The sequence below is a fragment of the Mytilus trossulus genome, chromosome 4 (assembly GCF_036588685.1).
Source record: "Mytilus trossulus isolate FHL-02 chromosome 4, PNRI_Mtr1.1.1.hap1, whole genome shotgun sequence".
NCBI lineage: Eukaryota > Metazoa > Mollusca > Bivalvia > Mytilida > Mytilidae > Mytilus > Mytilus trossulus.
Genome location: NC_086376.1, coordinates 88555656 through 88578015, shown reverse-complemented (window position 1 = coordinate 88578015; position 22360 = coordinate 88555656). Strand labels below are relative to the sequence as shown.

Genomic DNA, 22360 nt, shown 5'->3' with positions numbered 1-22360 from the left:
TCCATTGTAATCCTTTTTTCCCCCAATGATATTCATTTTCAAATGTGTGAACATCTGAAACTCTATCCATGCTACAAATTATTCAATCTCAATTTTACCACATTACATGCAAAAGGTGTTGATGCGCCGAATGCTTGCGTGGATACATTAAGGCAACAATAGAAATCAAATGTTTTGTGGAACACTAAGATAAAACCCACTCAATCTATTGTTTTATTGGCTTAAAAGTACTTCTCTATTTAAAACACGTTAAAAAGAATAGACTGAGATTTATCTTTTCTCGATTTTTATGGCAATGTCTGTGATAACACTATAATAAATGTTTTGTTTACGAAACTTAGAGAATAAAAAGACGGTATTGAAAAAAAAAGCCAATAAATGAATTGATAAAAAAAAATGTCTGATAACTTTTTAGGATATTAATGAGAACAAAACGAATATGAGTTACCAAAAGTTCTAGAATTCAATATCTTGTATCATAAATCACAGAAAAAATAAATTTGAATAAATAGAATGCAGCATCAAAAGTAATATACTGAATATATTAAAGATGAAGTAATAAAATTGACTTACCATAAATGTTTAGCATAGAATACTGACATAATCTTTAGAGTATCAACGTTATTATTACCATAAGTTTTGTGTGCTTTCACCGACTAACAATACTAGGTATACTTTTGATTGACACAGTAACTAAATCAATGCTAAGATTCTTTTTAGCTAACACTTGTTGCTAAGTCACATACGTTATATATTAGATCAGAAATAACAAGGTTTGTCATATCGTAACCATGATCACACTTTTGTGGTACATATCTTAAATACTTTGCGATTTAAACATGATTGCTGTTACTGTTGTGTAAATTTGTAAACAAAAAAGATATTATTTATAAAGAATATGAAGTTATAATATACATATTAACTGATTGATTGGTTGGTTGATTGTTTTTTAAACGCCATTTTCAGCACTGTTGATCATTGTTGTGTGCTACTTTGTGACGGTCAGTTTTTACTGGTGGAGGAAGAATCAACCATCGGAGAGAACCACCGACCAACCTCTGGTGGGAAAGGTAATAAATCTGACTTGTCAAGTACAATTGGAGTCGAGCTCACCTACCACGTGCGGTATGAATTTACATTTGAACTTGGTCTAAAATTTTGATCAGGTTCCGCAAGAAAAGCAAGTATTTCATATCCATGTACAATGTAGGTTGTACAATACATTTGATAGTCAGACTGAACATTTAGAAATGATGTATATAGATACCAAAGGAGACATTTGACCTGTCAAATGATTATTAGAATAATCGGTAATACATGATATTTTTCATGAAAAAATGAACTTCGTTCGGTTTCTGTGCATGTCTCATAAAAGTACATGTTTGTCCCACATCTTCTTTTATTTAATTTTAGTTTAACATTTTTGTACATAAATAAGTCCATTAGATGTGTTTGAAAGGAAAAACAATCTGTGTATGTGTGTGTATAATTTCACGAATGTGAGTGTTTTGTATATTTTACAAGGTAAATGGTCAATCGCTGTTTTTCTCTGTAAGACAAGCAGACACAAGAGTCAATAAACGTTTTGTCAAGATGTAAACAGTTAATTTTTATATCAACACAAAGTATTTTATCCTTCCTTATTCTAAAAACAATCTATGTCTTACATCATTTATGTTAGGAATCTTATAGGTTTGTGTCACTGTAATAGTATAACAAAGACAAACCGTAGTTTGTAAAACAAATATAAAAGTCTTAAGAGTACGCGAAGATAACAAAAAATCGGTAAGAATATTCAAAACACAATTAGATACCGCATAATGGTTTTAAGCCATGAAATCCAATCCCAAAGGACCGACTATAACGTTATAATGTGCGTAGTTTTAGCTGGTCAATGTGGCAATAATTGTGTTTATGGACCGTTTTCAATGAAGAAAATCGTCTTAATGTTCAGCAAAACAGGACAGTTTCCTTTTAATTTGGTTACACTGACTTATTGCTTTAATGCCAAACTTTGGAAGTATTATCTACAGCGACGAAAGACCATTATTCCGGTGCTAATTCTTTACATCTCGTCAGCTTCTTTAATTAATTAAGAATTTATCATTTGCTTGAATCGAAAGATTTATCAAACACTTAGAATCATATTCAAAACAGTGTGGTCCTGGCCATTTATTGACGATCTAAATTATCCCATTGACTGGGACAGATTAGGTGAACGTTTGTCTGTAACGACCATTGCTCACTTCTTACTTATTACAGAATTTAAACTGTGGGGTCACCAAAGGTTCTTAACGCCTCAATAATAAAAGAATTCGAAAAATTATTCAGGAATAACATTTATGTTTTGATTTATATTATTGATATAAATCAACACATTGTACTATTCCGGATTCGTTTTTCGAATTGCTTTATTTAGGTGTTGAGAACCTTTGGTGACCCCACATATTCAATGTCTTTAACAAGTACATAGTGAGCAGTGGTTGTTACCGACAAACGTTCACCTAATATGTCCCAGTCAATGGGATAATTTAGGTCGTCAATCAATGGCCAGGACCACACTGTTTTAAATATGATTCTAAAAGACACATCGTTGTGTAGATATATGAAATGTCAACCATTATATTATATACATTTTTGTACTTGAAGGTAGTTTAAAAAAAATAAAATAATCATTATTTTTATGAAGACAGGATAGAACACCATATTTTTGGGTTTTTTGTTTGTGTACATGTACGTTAGCTCAAGATCCAACGAATCTTAAACAACAACATTTGTGAGAAGAACAAGTAAAAGTTAGTCTGGCACATTCCCTCATATGTAAGATGGGGTAAGATTCAGCTTATGCGTTGACGACCGTTTCTTTATCATGTTTTGTTGGATAGTTGTATCTTTTTTTTAAGACCGTGATTGATCCTTGTCGATGTACAGTCCATACGTACTGCGACACCTCGGCCCACGGCTAATTCCCACCACTCAAATCAGTCTTACTTATTATTACAACTTGCAACACTTTTTCAAACTCGACCCACTCTGAACTATTTCTTCCGTTCTTGGAGTACCTGTATCACAGAGAACCTAACTCGCACCCTTCGAAAACAAAAGAAATACTACAACCTAGCACCACTGAGAAATGTTTTAATCATCAGTGTTATATATTGTCTTCTTCTTCTCTGAGTTATTTCCTTCGTTCTAGCAATTGGAAGAATAACTGACAAACTAATAAAGACTATCAACATAATGAATCAGTACATAAAAACAGTTTGAGAAACACGAACCCAGGCTGTGTATCACCATAAACATTTCAAGTAGTCTTCAGGACGTGCTCGCGCGGGTATTTTACTAGTTATTTAAATATAAGTGACTAAATACGCAGCAATGTATCTTGAACAGTCATAATACATGAATATAATAGCTTTGATTCCTTGGGGTTTCAACAATTGCTTTCAAGCACAAAAGCAGAGAAATATGATATTTTTAAAAAACGGATTATAAAAAATGAAGATGTGGTATGATTGCCAATGAGACAACTTCTTAAGGGACCAAAATGACACAGAAATCAAAAACTATAGGTCATTGTACGGCCTTCAACAATGATCAAAGCCTAACGCATAGTCAGCTATAAAAGGCCCCGAAATGACAATGTAAAACAATTCAAACGAGAAAACTAACGGCCTTATTTGCACTGTAAAGAAGGAAAGGAAAACAATATAATGTGTGTACTGTATTCAGAAAAGTATTGCATCTTTATCTTTTTTTATACTGTTGTTATTTAGATCAAATAGCATACCGTGTGACATCTTATATCCTCTTGAAGTAAAAGTATTTAGCCACCTGACTTCAGACGCGATATTTCAATATTTTATCTTTGGAATTATGATTTCTAAACCAAATTCCTATTTTTGCTTAAAAGTATATTTCATAAAGACATGATCAAATAAGGCTTTGTTGTAAGGAAAAACATTTTAATTAAAATCTGTACATGCCTTTATCGCATAGTAGAATTAAACCAATAATAGGAACATTTTGTGTAGAATAATGATACCTATTTAATAAGAACGGAAAATTGAACTAATTTTATACAATTTAACGATACAATAAAAACAGACCGCCTTACGCGAAACACCACGAGATTAGAATATATATTAGTAATTTAATAGTTTCTATAAAAACTAATTTCGTTTTCCGTCAGAAGGGGTAAAATGATTTTCCTTAATTGCTGATATTATTGCTATTTATGGTTGTAATACAGCGTAAGAAAGATAGAAACCAGCAAGAATATGACAAAATCCTCGGTATGTTAATATTAATTGTGTGTAGCAAATATTTTGGGGGGAATATTTAAGCAATATTTTCTCGTCAACGGTGTCTTTTGTTACACTTTTACCCTAACGTGTTTTGTCATGACAGAGGTTGTTGATCGCAAAACTTTAGAAGTAATTTTTACATCTGTAAAATTCTGGTTAAGAGATATACATACATGTATTGTATAAACAGACCAGGGTGTTTATATCACCAGCTACAGTTGTTACCATTGATATTTGGTTGCTTAACCGGCGTTCAGTGGCAAATATTTCATGCATGTTCAGGACGATAGTTGTTACCAGTTTTTGACAATTAATCTCTACATATTAGTGTACAGATTTAGTATCGATAATACTGCAAAGAGAATCTAGTCCTCAGTTCTACGAATAGACAATGTTACAAAGCAGCGACGATCTGCAGGAATTTAACCTATTCTTACTTATAGCGCACAATTACACTCATTTTGATGAAAAATAATTATAGTGATTTTAATGGTTGTATTCATTAAATTACTGCTGATTGTTAAAATTCAACTCATTTTACATTCGGCAATATAACTGTAGTATAAGCCTCTATTCTAATTGCTTTAATAAATATCGAGCAATTACAATAAAATCCGTGTACTCTATTCTTCGCCATAGGGAATTTCATTCTATCAAAAACAAGGGTTTTTATAAAAGTAAAGTTAATTCCATATGTAAATTGTACCATATGGTACATAGAACAACACTGCGATACTAGTGTGTCCTACTTTGGATGTTGTCGATTAAAACGTTTAAAGTAGCATGCACTTATACATGTAAATGTAGCAATATTTTCGTTCAGTATTTAAAAGCATTTGTTCAAAATGATCCCGCATAAATTGATAAGAAACGTGTATCAAAATTTGATGGTATTTTTTTTTTAAAATAAACAAAACAAAAACACATTTAAAATAAACAAAAGTTCCGAAGCTATGTAGATATTCTTAAATTCTTTTTTCAAAACAAGGTGCGCTAGAATATAGAAAAATAAAGTTCATTGTACATAAATTGTATTGTGGAGGTGATTGTAAACCACACATATTTCGCCACAAAATATGTTAAGGGTACTTTTCCTGATGATTGGGTTTTCCTTTCCACTTCCTTTAATCTTGCATGTTCAAAATTATACCAAAACTAACTTCTACTTGAACATACCTATAATGCACTCGACACGTTCATAAAAATATTATAGACACGTGTAAATAATTACAATAAAAAGTAAGAAAATGTGGTACGATTGCCAATAAAACAACTATCAACAAGATACCAAATAGCGAGAAAGCAACTTTAGTTCACCGTATGAAATTCAACAACGAGTAAGACACATGCCGCATAGTAAGCTATTCAAAGTTCTGAAATATCATAAGTCAAATTCAAACAATTTAAACGAGCAAACTAACGACATGGGGCCTGTTTATCGAAACTGTCTTAAGATCCTGGTTTATGTTTAAAACAATAAACGAAAAACAAAATTGGTATACAGTAGCAAACGGCAACAACTAAACTACAGCACTCTGACTTGGAACAGTCACAGAAGTTCAGAACGAATGGCAATCGTCTTTAAGAGATTCTTTAAAAATATTCAGTTTGCTTTCGTTTGATAATATTATTTTTGTTTAAATAAACAAAACAAAAACACATATTACATATAAACAAACTTGTAAAATACTGGATGGTACCAGGGGTACAAGAATGGTTCTGGCTGAGTCAGGCCCAACTAATTTTATTATTAAATTACAGGTATATTGTAAATCAAACGCAATAAAAACTTTCAAAAATTATTATAAAGTAATCTGTATAGCTGATCTATTTTCAACTCAATCTAAAACATATAATACTTTCTAAAGTATGTGCATACAATTATACTTATTAATATTATAATGCAATAAATGTAAACACATACCTTTCAAATTGCATAATTCCTTTAATTTTCCTACAGCGAGATATCATGGTTTAAAAAAATCCCATACTGTTTAGATCAATATTAGTTTTAGAAGCGTGTAATCGACATTATTCTACGTGAGGTAAATTTCATATAGAAATCCACTTATAGGTATAAAGAAGTCAATACATTGTCATAATCCCCTTGAAATATGTGTTATGTTTATTGTAATTCCCTATAATATTAAAGTGTAATACCATTAATTGAAGTGATTCCCATATTCAATGGTATATATTATTTACTTAAGCTATATAAGAAGGTGGAAACTTATATTTTCACAATACTATAAGGTGGGAACGCTGCTCAAGATAATGTTATCACAAATCTTTTATTCAAACGTTTTATATTTGGATCTATTTACTATCACGGGTCTGGTTCTACTTAAGTTTATGACAATTCATTATTTGAACTTTCTTATTTGTCAAGTAAGACTTGAGAATAAGGGCGTCACTTTCATCAAAAAATATTTCAAATTAATACAATACCACATATAATATATTCATTGTTATCAATTATAAGAGGTTCTTAGGGCAAATATTATATGAAACCATCTTCAATATTACGTCGAACTCAGAAATTAAATAAGAAATATTATAGACCACTTATGCGAATAATCAACGAACAATGAAAAGAAAGTCATTTCATTTGGTTTGTGGTGAAGCGTTGTCTCATTGGGAATCGTACCACATCTTCTTATGTTAATAGTAACTTCTTATAATGAGGAGTGATGTGTCCATGGTTGCTTTATACAAAATATACCACTGTATCGAGTGTGTAACGATATTACTCGACTCTTTACGGATAGAAGCTTGTCAAATGTTTTAATCATTAAAATGTAAAAGTTGAAAGTTGAGAAACATCGTATTAAATTCGGCGATGGAATATGTTCCCAAATGATACGTTAACAATTTTTGTTTTCAATGACCCCTACAATTATGTGTTTTTTTATCTTGTGGAAGATCTAGATGACAACACTTCGCTTTTTACAAATATACATAAAATAGGTATACAAGATAAATGAAAATATTTTGTACGATTAAATGAAACTTGTTTTCCAATATCTGCAATGGTACTTAACTGTTTTCAATTTTGAAAGTGTTTGGGTTGAATGCAAGTATGATTTTCCTTGTAGATTACCATACATTTTACATACACATCAAAGGCCAACATTAATATGTCAGTATATTGTTCATGCATGCATAATCTTGGAATTAAACATGGCCTTGGAAAATGTCATTTACATGCATTTAAGTGTTTAATATTATACTATTAAATCGACATGAGGTCATGGCATTTCAAAGATGGATGTCTTCTCTAACACATTTAAAAAGTTCATTCAGAATGGATTTTATGTAGTATTTCTTGGCATTGATAAACTTTCCTTTTTCTCGATCTGTCCCGTGGTCGTACTTTATTATTGTAAAACAACGTTACTTTGATCCTGTAATGTAGTTACAGAGTTGAATGGCTTAACATGACGATTATTAAAAGAACTCGAGCAGAAATCATATTGTACTTTGTGAAACATCCGAAACAGTGGATTAACGTCTTTTACATACAAATAAACATACTAGTTTTTAAATAAATAGCTTTTTGATGTCAGTTTTATTAAAAATATGTAATGGTTATCTGTTGATATTTCTGAGACCTGTAGAGTTATATGCATTTGTACTTTTAATCACTGTAACGGTGGTTGTCCATGAAGAGGAATGCTTGTGGGAGAACTTTAAACATATTTTTGGTCTCTTTTATCTAAAAGTGACATCATCTGTAAAGATTACTAAGTGCATTATGTTAATAATTTGGAATTATGTGTGAACCACTAAATGTATATAGGATGAACTCAAACCGCTAGATTGCTGTGAAATAGTGGAAATGCAGTTCTTTGTATTACACAGGCAAAATCATTCGGGTATTAGATGTACCACCGAGGCTGTCAACCGATGGGATGTAACTAAAGTATGGTTAATGTTATATGCAAACTTTCAATAGTTCAAAATTAAGTATCTTTATTTCAAGATATAGCAATTTTGGTATATATATATGTACAGATTGATTGCTATAATATGTCATATTTAAATACTGACTGTTTTACACATTTATTTCCAAAAAAGAATACTTTATAGTTTATAGGACTAGTATTCACTTTGTGCATGTAGATTATAATGATATCATATTTATATATTTCAGAATGAACATTGATTAAACATATATAGATACATGTACATGATCTTTAGAAAATAATAACAGTTTGTATCTGACCTGCATGGTCGTTAGTATTATGTGAACTTTCTTGTCATCAAATGAATGAATAGTTCGATCATCCGTCCTAACTTCTTCTAACATTTAATTTCGTCAGAAAATGTTTAAACGTATTTCATGAAAAAATAAATTGACTAAGAAAATAAATCTTTAGTGGAATTTATGATTTCAGTGAACTTGTTGTACAATGACAACAAATTAAAGCAAGCGTATAGTGTGGGACTGAATAAAACAGGCCATAGATAAATGGATTAAACTTGTGTACCCACGACGTTCGATTGGTTTACAAGAGACTCCCCATTGACGCTCGAATCGAAATTAGATTAATGAAATAAGGTGAAATTAAAGGTACTGTACCGGATGAGCATTTGAATTTAATAAAACAAAAAATAAGAAACTACCGAAGGTTCTATTGCAGCATCACTAATTAAACCAAATAACAGGTCTTGAAACTGTAAACACATCCAAATCTAATTTGCCGTTTTGATGATTGCAAATACAGATCAGCCGCCATTTTCTAGAGATAAAATCAAATGACTAAACTAAATGTAAAGAACTATAATACTTAAAATAAAACACGTAATTTATTGGTTTGGACAAGTACTCATTCAAAATGTTTAACTAACCCTTTGAATTTTTTTTCGTCGCTATTTGTTTATATTTATATTTATGTTTATATATTGTATTGGGTTATATGACCGCCGAAAGTCTTCGGCCGTCATCCTGGTGGTTAATAATATGACTTTTGTTGATTGGGATTTATGTGTTAGTATGCTATAATAAATCAAACATGAGAAGTTGAGTCAAGTAAATTGGCAAACAAACTACGTTTAATGCAACTGATAAAAACATAATCACCTGATTTCCGTAACGAGGTACACAATTTCCGTTACTTTGGTTCCTATTTTCCGTAAGGTGTTACGTATTCGCTGATTACTAGTTCAAGGTCTAGACTAGGTTCAGTCTAAAAAAATACTATATCAAAAGCGAGCTTGATACTGGACAACCAAACCCCATTACAATTTAACAGTAAATCGAACTATACATTCATTTTAATAGTTACAGATATACAAACGTAACCAACCGTTTACATTGAAAACAATATTGTTATGTTTGTAACATTATACACCCTTGGTATCGTAACAGGTAAAAATCATGCGTTTCTAATTTACCCAAGAGGCTAATGAGACTTAAATAAATGATTCAAAACTGCAAGGTGGTCTGGTTCTGGTATTTTATTCACATTGACAACTTCTTCTTTGTATGTATTTTAAATGAAACCTTTCCCTAGACATATTTTTTATTCACGCTCCATAACAAAGCTATATGGATGTCGTTTATCGAGGAATCGTTGATTTATAGCAATTCTAAAATGTCCATTAAATGAACGACTTTTCACATTTGGTTTAAGATTACAATATCGTTTGATATGGTTAATATCTTCTTTCAAAATCGTCTATACTATTTTTGGCAACAATTGGTATTTCGTGATATCTTCATGTACGTTATTAGCATGGATGCAGATGAAAGGGTTATGATTTATAGGACTCTATTTAGGAAGACAGTCATACAATTTCCTTTAGGATCAGAAATGCAATTTTCCTTTGTCCGCGATAACAAAATCTAATTATACACAAGCCGTACAGAATTACGCTCAATGATGACTTTTTCGGTTCTATCATTGATAAACATGACTAATGACGGCTCAGAATAAAAACCCTGGTATTATGATGCAAGAAACATACAACATCTTATTGTTGTAATATACAAGATTTTACTAAAGTACACGTCACTATCTCAACTTAAGAAACATGCTTAAAGTCGCATATTGCTTGAAAACAATATCTTTCTTATCCTGATACTGATTATCTCTCAACCCACCTTCTCTCCCTTTATCTCTCTTTCAATCAATGATATACAAAAATGTATTAACAAGTTTTAAAAAATACTTAGGAAAGCCATGATACTGCAGAATTTCTTCAAAGTCGGATGTTTTTCTTTATATATATCTTCTATTTTATCAGTCCAAAATGACTCTAGTACTTTCAGTTGTGGATCTAGGATTTGGAAAAGGGAATGGTGGAACAAGGCATTTTTATGAGTGTGGACTTGTAATAAGTCGATGCATTAACCATGATAAATATATATACAAGCACCATAAGGGCACCAGCCCTCCCCTAACCGCCTCCAATTGTTTATTCTTAAAACCAGTGTTTACATATTTACGCTGCAAACAGTATCCATTACAATGAACAACTGCATAATCTTCGAGTGCATGCATGTTAGTATCTACATGTATATGAAAGACCCATGTATATTTGACTTTTAGGTAAGTAAAACTTGCATGAAGAAACTATAATCGCTTGTTTGTACGATAATTGTGTTGTTTATGGTTTGCATTCCATTAAAACTTTATTGTAAAACCACTTATATTCCCACTTATTATGTTGCGCTACCACAACCACTGCTCTGACTCTTATAAAGATTAAATATTTTCTTAAATACTTCCTTCTTTATCAAGACATGCATTCTAGAAATAAGAAGATATGGCTGATACTGCACTGAATATGTAATATAGTTGAATGTACACAGAACTTGAACGATTGTTTGCAGTAGTAAACAGAAAAAAAGTATTTTTTAATAGATTGAAATTACCATACTGTTTTTAAAATAAGTGTAATTATAACTCTCGTCAAACTTTTTTCTTTGTCCTAACCTTCTTTTGTAGAATGTTAGTCTTGAGTATTCCTTCAGCTCTTGAAACAATAAAAAATTGTGTCTATTGTTTTTCATGTTGTTTTTTGCTTCGCACAAAACTATTGATTTTTTGTAGTTTGTTCTTATTTTGTGTTCTTACACCACTGTCCCAGGTAAAGGGAGGATTGGGCGTACTGGAAAATGTTTAACACATGCAGCTAAATTCTGCATGTACCTGTCCCAAATCACGGTCACGCAATTAAGTGTATGGTTGTCATATGGTGGCTTTTATAGATGATAAATAGTATACGATGAACTATATTTGCTTCCATCCACAAAATAGCTCATGTATGTCGCTAAGGGATTCCATTATATGTACATGTGCATGAGGTATCCACAGCCGCGTAAATAATACTTAAAATGAGAATATACACTTGACTGTATGGATTCCCATAAAAGGTTATGATATAAGAAGGCTTATGCTGAATATTACATAACATTATTGTAAAGGTCACTAGTAGATAAAATAAAATTCTTTATTTAATGTTTTTAAAACTAATTCGTCGTGTAAGAAGATATTTTGCACTTCATGAGCATGCACTGTCTGTTAAAATACTTTTTAAATGGTGTGAGCCACAGGTCTGTATTAAAGACCGTACCTTGACCTGTAATGGTTTACTTTTATAAATTTTTATTTGGATGGAGAGTTGTCTCATTGGCACTCATATCACATCTTCCTATTTTATATCTTAATACTATGTCATCTGTTCATTCATCAACTACATATAGATGCATTTCGTTGCTAACAACTACCCTTCTATTTCCTTTGTACAAGGAGCGTAAATGGCAACCAAGAAATGCCATTGATTAATTATATATTAAGTGCATGTTTTATGATTACCAATGAAACATATGTATAAATGGGATAACTATGAAATAAGGAGATATAGTATAGTATATGGTATAAAGTAAAATAACAAAATAAAACCAACTCCAAGAAAAATTCAAAAATGGAAAGTCCTTTTTTCAAAATAAAGAAAAAAACAAAAATTTAAACAAATGGAAAACAACTGCCGGACCGTTGGTTTTCCCGTTTGAATGAATTACACTAGTAATTTTGGGGCCCTTTATAGCTTGATGTTCGGTGTGAGCCAAGGCTCCGTGTTGAAGGCCGTACTTTAACCTATAATGGTTTACTTTTTAAATTGTTATTTGGATGGAGAGTTGTCTCATTGGCACTCACACCACATCTTCCTATATCTATTGGTATACATACAAGCATTTCTTTATGTAGAAAATGGTATTATTTACAAAGGGAGCGGATTTCAGCTACTACAGGTCACCATAGGGCCTTCAAACAATGACCATATCGTATTCACCTATTATATTGGATCCGAAATGACAAAATGTAAACTTTCAACACTAATGTACCTCACAAAGAATTAAACACTTTATATAGATTTCAACTAGGTAAAGCGTTTTCGACGATTTGAAAATAATGATTATTTAGTATTGTGTACTGACTATATATGATGCACCTCAGGTTTGAACTCACTATATAAGTTCTAAATTAAACGCTATTTGGAAGGGAATTAGAGATACACAAGATGAACATTGCATCCTTAATGCAAGCATCTCTGCCGCAGGAATTGAAAGCAGTACATTAACAATCAATTTTGCTTGAATGTTTGGAACTACAAGTATATTATGAAAGGATTCAGTAATGCACTAATTTTCAAAACTATTTTCCCCTCTCAGCAACTAATGCAATATGATATACTACACTTGACAATATTCCAGTCAATTAGCTTTTTTCTTCAACTTCAACATTAATATAATTGGTTGTTTTTGACATGCAAAACCATAAGCAGTTAAAACTAAATTAAAACATTACATGTATAATCTAGTTTTTTATGTTATCATAACATACATTGTATATATGTGACATGTAAATTTATTTCTTTTATACGAACCGTAAGACTATTTACCTAAATAAATCATCAAAATCATACTTAATATGGTAAACAAGAGTGATAATGGATTATATTGCAATGACTATTTACATTTTTATGGAGTCTAAAATGATAGCCATGACGTGTTTACTATCTTCACGATTCAATAATTAATATTAAACATTGGTTTCATAATGTTAATCTGTTACATTCGACTCCCTGTCATCTCTTGGGAAAGGAAAATGGTACTTTCTGATTCATTAAGCACGATAATGTACCCATTAAATTCGGTCTGACACTATTGTTGAGGCATCTGCATTGTATATCGAGAAATGAAATTGAAAGTTTAATCCATATCTTGCTAATTTATAATGCATTTATCCATTTACCGTCTTCAAAGACCATTGTACAGGAGAGTATAAATAACTTTACTATAAAGAGCTTGGTGTCTCGTATGTCACACTGTATTCAAGTGGAAAAAGTCTGATGCCTGTTGTAAATAATACAGATATGAGGGGGAGGGTACTACCGGAAAGCATATGGTTAAAATCTTTGAAAATAAATGTATCTTCTTTTATACTTTTATAGTCTGTTTGTTTTTGGTGGTTATTCAATAAGAATATTTCTATAAATAAATACAAAATGCATTGCATATATCGACTATATGGATTTTGTAACAGAAAGCCTGTCAAAATCAAGGAGCTTTTAATTTACATTGAATACAAAATGTCAACATTTTTAGAGTCAATAAAAAAATTATAAAACGCAAAATGAAGTCAAAAAAATATATTAAAATCTTCTTTTTTTTAATTAAGCGTGGGCTCGAAAGATTCAAAACTCGCAACTTATATGGCAGCAGATAATAATAAGGATTCAGGCAGTAATATTTCAATATTTATGAACATATTAAGCTATAAGTATCATGAATTAGTTTGTTCCAAACGAGTGTGTTGCAGTAGGATCTCAGGTTTCCATGAACAAATATATTCCGAAGTTAAATGTTTTTCATTACGATTATTTGGTCTAGACTTTGACAATTATAAAGTTCTATTGAAGAATAATGTTTTAACTCGGTGGAATATAAGGGGAAACGATATTTACACCTGTCTTTTATTGTTTAAAAATGTCATTTGATCTTTTCATTCGTATAAGTTATATTGGAGAGGGTAATAAAATCAATTAGCTTAAGTAAGAATGGACACAATAGTTATCAAAGGTACCAGGATTATAATTTAGTACGCCAGATGCGCGTTTCGTCTACCTAAGACTCATCAGTAACGCTCATATCAACATATTTATAAAGTCAAACAAGTACAAAGTTGAAAAGCATTGAGGATCCAAAATTCCAAAAAGTTGTGCCAAATACGACTAAGGTAATCTATGCATGGGGTGAACAAATCGTTAGTTTATCGAAAAATTCAAAGTTTTGTAAACAGGAAATTTATAAAAATTACCACATTTTATATTCATGTCAACACCGAAGTGTTGACTACTGGGCTGGTGATAATTACTCTCGGGAACGAAACTTCCACCAGCAGTGGCATCGACTCAGTGGTGTAAATATTTATCAAAGGTAACAGGATTATAATTTAGTACGCCAGACGCGCGTTTCGTCTACATAAAACTCATCAGTGACGCTCATATCAAAATATTTATAAAGCCAAACAAGTACAAATATGAAGAGCATTAGGGATACAAAATTCCAAAAAGTTGTGCCAAATTCGGCTAAGGTAATCTATGCCTGGGATAAGAAAATCCTTAGTTTTTCGAAAAATCAAAGTTTTGTAAAAAGGAAATTTTGTTAAATGACCACATTATTGTTATTCATTTGGTGTTGACAACTGGGCTGGTGATACCCTTTGGGACGAAACGTCTGCTAGCAGTGGCATCTATCCAGTGGTGTAAATAGTTATCAAAGTTACCAGGATTATAATTAAGAACGCCAGACACGCACGTTTTGTAATTTTCTTTTCTGTATTACAATTCTATTCCACAAAATCTTGTCTGTCTGCATCGTTCATACCTTTGCTGTATGAAATTTACTCAGGAGTACATTTAATAGTGCTACTATATCAAGGAATGATTTATATTACAACAATGTTCAAGTATTCTGAACCTTCAGTAATATATATTTATTTTCAATAAAACAGGTATTAAAGTGAAATGTGCTTTTCTATACGGATTTGAAAGTAGGGATTATACAGTCTATAACTTGCGATAATTTTCCTGTGTACAAATATTTATTTGATCTTTAGAATCATTATTCAATCCTTTATGAAAATAGTCACCAGTGATTTATTATTTTTGCTTTATTACAAAGGAGAAAGTTTGTTAAATCAAAGGCCTTACATTATCTTAAAGTGGGATTAGACAGTATCATGTCAAGGTCTTACACTGCACATAAAATATTTGACAAATTTGTTGATTTGCGCCAAATATGTACACGAAGTCTTACGAAGCTAGGGGTCTTGTGTAAATATTCAGTATAACCTTAGTTTCAACATGATGAATTGAAGTTTTGTTAAATGATGAACTAAGTTGAGGCATTCTCGAATATTTGTTCCCCCGATTTCATTTAGTTCACATAGGAAAGACATATTTAGTCCTGTGAGAAAGATGGTACCTCTTATACAGAATGATGTTTGTAAATATTGCACGACATATTTGAGACGTTCACGCATGCAATTAGACAATCAGATGTTTTAAAAATTTTGACTTTGGCGTCATTATCACTGAAATAATTGTCTTTTATTTTAACATCATGCGGTGGCTTATCTAAACAATAAATCGTAATTGAAAGATTTTTTTTCTCTCTCAAACTTTTGATTGACCAATTTAAAGTGCATGTTTGCACAGATTAATACAATTCGTACTTTGAAGGAGTGTCGCAACGCATCTCAAATCAGATAACTTTCATTTTTATAGAAGAAAATCATCTGATATTCAAAGAATTGCACTTTAATCGGCTTAATTGGAAGCTATGAATTTATCTTTACTTACAACATAAGAACCGCTATCACAAGTAGATGATAATGGTTAAATTTGCAACTATAATTTTTATCATCTGTGACTTCATATAAATTAGTCCTTGTCACCGATATAGTCGCTTATTTTGCAGGTGAATATACATACGTTTATGAATAATTATACATTGACGAATATTGGAAAGGGCACACAGGTCAAACAATAAAAGAGCCAAAAGTAATTACATGTACAATTAACGGCAAATGAAAATGTGGTGTTCAGTTAGTGTCCCCGTATTTCCTTCAGTAATTAAGCCCCAATCACACTATCACGTTTTACTTCGTACGTAACGTTATAAAATGTTACGTTTCAACTACGTTTTGAATAAAAAAATATCCCGCTATTTTGAAAGCTACAGAAGGTTTTACTAGGTTTGTGCTACGTTCTCATCACGTTTTGCTACGTATGAGTACGCATAGACCCACGTTTCCACCACGCGTTGACACGTTTCGATACGTAGAAAGCACGTTTTGTTACGTTCCGCTAAGCTGTGATACGTATTTACTAGTTTTCTACTTCGGTTCAATTTCCGTTACGTTTGTTGTTGAATTCCCGAACAAAATAATGATTATTACGATTGTTTCATATTACAACTACATTTCGATACACTTCGTTACATTAACTCCAGTTTCGCTATGCTCTCAAAACGTAGTAAAACATAGCTCTTGAAACGTGACAGTGTGACTGGGGCTAAAATTTTGAAAGTACAATCACTACCCTTGCATAGCTCTCATTAGACTGACTAGTATCTTCATATACATATTATGAAATAACTAAAACGATTTAATACGGATATATATGTATTTTCTGTTAACTGTTTGAAAATCATAAGTAACTTACCTTTGTGTGTAGAGATTGAAATGATATTAAAAATTTATCTTTACGTTTAAACTTATGATATGATAAAGGATAGAAAATATTTACAAGTCACCACCTACCTTATCGAATACACAGATATCATAGTTCGTAGACTATGAAAAGTCATCACTTCGATATCCACTTGAGTATTTCAAGTATAAATAAATCATACTATTCAACGAGTCTTAGTAGAGCATGTCACCTAAATAAAAATCTCCTACGTACATAACAAATTCCAGGGGAGCCGTTTAATTAGAAATGGATCCATTTATATAAAATAAGGTCGGTCATTTAAATTGGTAGGTGGCCATTTATAATAATGAAAATAAAATTTTTCTATAACTTAAGTTTATGTCATTGAAGTGTGATAATTTTTCTCGACAGCAGGTTAAAGGACTCTCAAAGAATACATTTATATTCTCTCGAATTAGAAATAGATTACTACCTGTTGCTTACTGTGGTAAAATGTTACTTTAAAAATCTATAATGTTCATATATAATTAATTTGATTTTTTTTTCAATTTGAAGAGCAATTTAAAAAAATTATCATATGGTTCTTGATAGAGATCTAACTTTAATATGTGAGTAAAGAGGGTTAATGGGTAGTGCACATGTTTTGCGTTCACGGTACAGGTATATTCTGTATATATACTTATGTAATATAGTTCATTCTAATTAGATCGTAGTTATGTGATCTCGGACTAAACTGACAAAAAGTTGCAGTAAATGTCAGTGCGATCAAGAACAGTTACTGTAATTCCTAATTGTTAGAATGTACAAGCAAAGCGATATTAAAGGGGTAGAAGGGAAAATACTAAAAGCAGACGATAGCACGTGTCAAACTTACAAATGATAACACGAACGGCAGACGTTCTTTCAAGTATCGCAGCTGTAGATGAACCTTCTTAATTGCTTTACAGGCAAAACAAGTTCGATATGTGAACGTAATAAAAATGTCAATTTATTTTACATTGCATAAAAATTAGGTAGAATGAGTGCTTAAAGAACATAACTTATTGATAAATTTGACGTCTTATATATGCGTTCCAAAACCTACTTTCGATTTCGGTTTTTTTTGTGGATTTTTCTTTTGGCAATCAGAATAAACACTGGATGTTTCTAAACTTATGTGTGTCTCCTTGTCGTGTATGAATTTCTGAACAGTACATATGCAATGAACTAAAAAATTACATTAAAAAGGCACAAAATAACAGAAATCCGGTTTAATCATGCCCACACCATTTTTATGGTCTGAATGTTATTTGCTTTACACCTACGATGAATACTGCGCCCTAAAAAAAAATAAACAGTAAAAATGTAATGGAATATGTCTATGTAATACAAAAAAGGAGATAAAACATAAACATGAAGATTAAACAATTCTAACCATAGAGAAAGTAAACACCAAAAGTAACACTGAAATACTCTGGGGAAAACGATAGTAAAGTAGCATACAGTGAAACATGTTTTAACCGAATCTGTTCTGGACTTTAGATTTTGTTCGGTTTTGGCCGATGTTCGGTTTAATCAGTTTCACAACGCACTTTATTTGATATGACGGTGCCTACGAACATGTTTGGTTAATACAGATTTCCGGTTTATACAGGATTCGGTTTAGTCAGGTTTCACGGTATCATTTTAATTCATGATAATATTGTGCAAGAGAACACCAAACTGTTTTGATGACCAAATGCTAAATCGGAAGATTAAATTTTACAATTTAAATTACATCGTGCTTTCTTTGAACACAGCCTGAAGGATTTAATCATTACTATATTAATACTCAATAGACATGTAAATATTACAATTTAGGACAATAAACTATACTAGCACCGTACCTTGAGTCAGGACACCCACCTTAATAGATTTATAGTAAATACTTATGACGAACGAAATCAAAGGAAACTACAGTTCCTCACATAGTTTTGTGTCTAAATTGATACATTGTTTACAACTGTATGTGATGCACAATGACAGTAATACGTCTTACTTTATCAACACATATTTTGGAAGACACAAAGTAACGTTCTTCCAATAATAATGTGTTGTTACATGTATATGTAAGTAACGTAAAAGTTATACAGTCTACTTTTAATTTTCATGAAGACTCAACTGCAGGTACGAACTGCAGTTTTAAATGTCTAAAAAATTATAAATTATGATTGTGTGTTTCCCGCTTAACAAGTTATCAGAAGAAAAAAAAAAACATATTTTTGTAATTGACTGTAATCACTTCAAATGCATATGGATAAATGTCAATGTGTATTTATTGTGCGTGATAAAGTTTGAAATTTCAACCAATTTTTGGTATATTCATACAGCTACGCTGTTAGTTTTAAGTACAATGTCTATAATACTTGTACAAGCCAAAATCTTCACTAAATTCTTAATCGAATAATCGACTTAATGTCGAATTTGTAATATTGATTGTCTGCCTGTTGTTATGAGTATTCAAATATTCTTTATACGATCTTACAAAAATTTTCTTTTTAAGAGTGTTTAAACCACAATAGCAGTATGTAATCATTCAACAAAAGTATGCAGAATGTAATGGGATGCATAATATAATTTAAAATAGTAACACCCACTTAAATGACAGTTATTCATCGAATAAATACAGAAATTAAAACTAATAGTATCTTTTATCTGATGATTTTATCAGTATAGTAGTTTTCAGTGTGTTTTTGTGATCAATTTTTCGATAATAACATATACTATAAGCAATTGATTTTCTGTTTTTATCAATTTTACTAAAGATACAGCACGAAATGAACACAAAACTCTTAATGAATGAAAAAGCGGATATTTTGTACATTAACTCAAAGATTAATAGTTACTATTTATAATTTCAAGCTATTTGTTTTTATATTTTTTGTCAGTAGATCCATAAGAAATTCGATTTTACTCATCTCTTAAGAATGTTTAACAAATACCCAAGTCCGAAAATTAAAAACGGGAGTACCGTATCAAATGGCAACATCAAACGAATGGAAAACAACTGTCATATTCCTGCTTTGATACATACCTTTCCTTAAAAAGAAAATGTTTCTTATAGAAGAGGCAGAAGAAACCAAAAGGAAATAAAAGATAACAAATCTTCGAAATGTTATTTATAGGTAATGAATCATACCCTTTTCCAAACTTAATATATTTCTTTTTATTAAGCAGACGTTTGGAGAAAAAGCACCAGTTATTCTGTAGTTTGTATAGTATTCTAATAGTTATGGATAGAATGCGTGTTCAAAGAAGATGGGCGACACATTTCCGTTTTTTTATTTGATTATCTCCGATTTGACCTCTAAAACAGCAAGATCAATGTTTTTATCAAATTTATCAGTACAAAATATTTGTCAATAAATTCTTTAAAAGATTTCTAGTTTTATCAAATAACGAACTCCTACGTGTTATTATCTTCTAACATTTGTAAAATACGTATTACCACCATTTATGTATAGTTTTCATTCCGGAGCTACTGATTAAATTATACAAAATAAATGTCCGTTCTGGATTAAAAAGCATTAAATAAACCCATTTCTGATAAAACATTTTGTGGTAGTCAAGACTTTTTAAGAGATATCTTTTATATCACAAATAGTCATACACTGTAATGCAAATGTTTGCAAACTAATGGATTAGATTCAGTATATGAGCACAGACGTTATGATTTTATCAATTTGTACTGGTTAAATATGACAAATACACAAATTATGGGTCAATTGTCTATCTTCCGGTCGCCCTTTGTACACTAAAGAAGACGCATTCACTTAAAATGATTTACATTTTTATGTAATCAGTAAAAAATAAGGATTCATATACAAGTAAAGATACCAATATTGCATGTGTTGTGCTTAACTAATAATGAGGGGTAGTTAACCATGGGGGGACACCTGTCATCAGTTATTAATTCTTCGTGCACAACACAATATTGTTGAGGGAGCCTCGTTGGCCGAGTGGTCAAAGTACATGTAGTTACTACTGAAATCACTATACCCAGTCAACGCTGAAGTTGTGAGTTCGAATCCCGCGTGTGCGAGTACACTCGACTCCAATCTTATTTGAGAAGGATTGTCAGTTTTCCTATCGAAGGTGAGTGGGTTTCTTCGGGCACTCCGGCTTTCCCCACCAGCAACAACTGGCCGCCACGAATTAGCCTAAAGGTGGCGTGGACACACAAACAATCAAAATCATATCAATATTGTTGGAGTTTCTATTTTACTGAAACTGCTGATAATATGAGAATATGTTTATTATGAATTAAATAAAAGGGGAAGTGAATAAAATTTTTTCGATGAAAATGAAGATAAATCCATTATGTAGGTCACTTGATTCAATATTATTTGTGATAAATTAGACAAGCAAGAAAGGAATGGGGCATGTATTTATTTTATCGTGCGATGGACCACATGAGGGCCCTCAAAAGATGTTTGCCGGATAGAAATAGTGCATGCATGTAAACTTGCTTGCCATGGGGTGACAAATAAGGACAGCAGTACAATATGAACAATTTTTTTCATTATGTATACTAAGGTTGTCACTTTTACACTTGAAATGGATTACGTTTGTTAAATGTAAATACACTTTCTATTTGACCAAACCAAATATTGAATACAAATAAAAATGAAATAAGAAAGGGAAATCATAAGCGGCAAATGACTTTTTTTAACATTGACCTTGTATACTGTGAACTACAATGTACTTTCCAAACAAGGGGAATAACACGCACACAAGGAAAATTATGTTAAATCAGTATCCAGGAAATGAATATTAAAACAAACATTTCAGCATCATACAAATATAGAGATCGTGACAGCCAATCCCATATAGAATATATTAATATAAGAGACTATATTAAATGTTTGAACACTACATTTTATAATAAAATCATATTTTTTGTAAAGCTTACCTTGATTACTTCAGCAAATACTAGAAGTTCCAGACAGTTTTTATCTACTGCGACAAATCACGCTGATATCAATATCAACGAATGTTGACAGGTAAAAATGAACGAATCTATTCAGTACTAAGTTGAATATTGACTTTTCTTGTCGAAAGGGAAAGAAACGCTTTAGCGGACTCGAAATGTTGTAACTAATATCTGTTTTATATATCAAAGAACATTAATGAAGGTATTATTGATATACATCTAATAGTGTCCAGAAGAAACGTTATATAAATTCGATTTACAGAAAGAGTTAATCATTCTAAACGTAAGAAAAGCCAATTGTTCTGTGTAGCTTATAAGTAAACATACATGTACATCATTACATTCGCTTCGATGAGAATACAAAACGCAGAAT

At 31.3% G+C, this 22360-nt stretch overlaps 1 protein-coding gene across 4 annotated transcripts in view; it reads right to left on the bottom strand.

Annotated features, from left to right (window-relative positions):
* Nucleotides 1-22088, bottom strand: part of LOC134716243 (MAM domain-containing glycosylphosphatidylinositol anchor protein 1-like) — a 58349-nt gene extending 36261 nt beyond the window's left edge. The window contains exon 1 of one of the 4 annotated variants that reach the window (XM_063579116.1): nucleotides 21967-22088. The gene's annotated coding sequence lies outside the window, so the exon portion shown is untranslated. Of the gene's footprint in view, nucleotides 1-573; nucleotides 677-6231; nucleotides 6338-17143; nucleotides 17227-21966 lie in introns of those variants that run through there. The other 3 variants (XM_063579119.1, XM_063579117.1, XM_063579118.1) reach the window with 3 other exon arrangements.
* Nucleotides 22089-22360: the final 272 nt, after the last annotated feature.